General features: G+C 39.7%; 1 pseudogene; it reads left to right on the forward strand.

Annotated features, from left to right (window-relative positions):
• The first annotated feature begins 512 nt into the window (after nucleotides 1–512).
• On the forward strand, nucleotides 513–612 carry LOC122150432 (annotated as a pseudogene).
• Nucleotides 613–2479: the final 1867 nt, after the last annotated feature.

The following is a 2479-nucleotide window of genomic DNA, read 5'->3' on the forward strand; positions in this document are numbered from 1 at the left end:
CCTTACATCAGATCAGGGCTGTCACCTGATTAAGAGTGTTGCATTCTACACTAATCCTCTTCCAAGCAATCAGGGCTGTGACTTGAGTAAAGGTGTTACATCCCACCCTAATCCCCTTACAGAATGGGCACGGATATGGATCTTTTCCAGTCAGTTGGCCAGGTAGTTGTCTTCTAAATTTTTCTGCACAGATGAGTGAGCACTTCTAGTATTGCATCCATTCGCAATACCATTGAAATATTTCAAGTAGTATTTTGTCAATTCCTAGAGTTTTGTTTTTCACCAATGATTTTAGTGTTGCTTGGATTTCTTCTTTCAATATCATCAGTTCTTCATCGTATGCTACCTCCTGAAATAATTGAGTATTGACCAGTTATTTTGGTATAGTAATTCCAAGTACTCCTTTCATCTTCTTTTGATGCTTCCTACAGTGTTCATCATTTTGCCCAAGGAGTCCTTCAATATTGGGACTTGAGGCTTGAATTTTTTCTTCAGTTCTTTCAGTTTGAGAAATGCCAAGCATGTACATATGTTCAGATTGGAACTGTACAGAGCTTAGCATAGACTTTGTGCAGGGATGACATGCCAATTTATGACACGTTTCACATATTTTTAAATAGTACTGGTGGTGCAGTGATTAAGTGCCCAACTGCTAAGTGAAAGGTCAGGGGTTCAATACCAGAAGCTGCTCAGTGGGAGGAAGATATCACAACTTCTTTCCATAAAGATTTACAGCCTTGAAACCCTTTGGGGAAGTTCTACTCTAATACTAAGCATTATTATTAATTATGACTAACTGGAAAATGATTTAAACTGAAGTTCAACTACCTCCTTGTAAAATAGGGGTAATATCCATTCCAAAGTGTAAATACACTGCAGGAACTATGTAATAAACTCCAAAGCACAAATCCTTTTTTGTTAGTGGGTGGGTGTCATTTGTGGAGTGGCCTCATTTCTCTTTCATCTAGAGGATATTTTCATGGGTGTGGAAATTGCTCCTGGCTCCCAGAAAATAAACCAGCCTGTGCGTGCGGCTTAGCTATGGAAGTGCAACTGTTTTCCTTTCCTTTGACACTAGTACTTTTCTTCCTTAACACTCACCAGACCTTCTGCACAGAAGTGAAGGTGTCTGCCAGCAATTGTGAAGTGAACATTCGGCTGGGTGCATGCTTCTTGGCATTCTTCCCATCTCACTTGCCAAGATATCCAAACCTGAGACTAGCAGCCCTGCAGGTTTAACGATTCACTGATGGAAGCTTTTAGAAATGTGTGGTTTCTATTTGTGCCAACGGGGTGTTTTTCCTCTGGTCTCTATTTTCTGCAGGTGGTCCATTTAATTTAACTCCCAGCCACCGTCTTCTACTTTGATTTGGGGAAGTTACTTGTCTTCCCCATACATTTCAAATTCCAGAATCCTTTATGTTTCCTGTGTTCTCCCCTTCTCCACTCATTCCCACTACCCCCAGATTTTAGTACATAAAGATTAAAAAAAAAAAAAAAAAAAACTCCTGCAAATAAAAAATTTCCAAGAGTCTGAATAAATACAATCTGACATCATTTATACCTAGGCAGCTATTTGACTGTGGCTGGAAATGGTTTGCTTCAACACCTGAGTTTCTTTTTTTCTTTTAATGACCTTATTTTAATGGTTCAATTTTGATAAATCTTGAGTTCTTGGTGAAAGGGATATGGGAGGCACCTCATTTCTCTAACTAGTGACAGGAGTTTATGAAGTCTGGGCTAGCCTAGTGAGAAGAAGTTAAAGGTGATTGTAAGGAATGAACAGGAATTTCCAGTTTGGACAAGCCCTGGAAGGGGTGAAGGCCAGGGCAGACACATCACTCCTGTGATTAGGAGAGGAAGGCTCCCTGGAGGAGGTGACAGGAAATGCTTCAAGGCAACAGTAAGATGTTGGGTAGGCACATATCCAGGAGGGTCTTCCAGGTGCAAGAGAAAGCACTTAGGTAGGCTGGAGTGAGCAGACAAAGGAGGCTTTGAGTAAGCTGTCCAGAAAGGAGCTAAAAAAGAACTCAGGGAAAAGGAGACTAGAAAGCAAGAGAGACCTACTGTCTAGTGCAGAACTTGCATACAGAGATGAAAATCCTTATAGCAGGCAGCAGGTATGCCTGTGTTTGAGTGTGTACACATGCATTTGTGTACATGCATATATATATCAGCAATATAGATCTATGCCCCACAACCTTCTTCTTTCTTTTTTTTTTTTTGACATCTTTGGATTATTTTAACTTTTTCCTTTTTTTAACCTTTCTCTTTACCCAAGTTAACATGTGTCTACCCTCGATGAGTCGAGTCTGACTCAACGGCAAATAGCAACAACAGCCCTCTAGTTAGTGGTTTACTCTCCCTTCCTCACTCACACCTGGTAACCATCAAAGAATATTTATTTATTTATTTATTTATTTATTTATTTATTAGGATTTGGGTGAAGATTTACAGAGTAAATTCACTTTTCATACAG

The sequence above is a fragment of the Orycteropus afer genome, unplaced genomic scaffold, assembly GCF_000298275.1.
Source record: "Orycteropus afer afer isolate SDZICR_OR568_19922 unplaced genomic scaffold, OryAfe1.0 scaffold00139, whole genome shotgun sequence".
NCBI lineage: Eukaryota > Metazoa > Chordata > Mammalia > Tubulidentata > Orycteropodidae > Orycteropus > Orycteropus afer.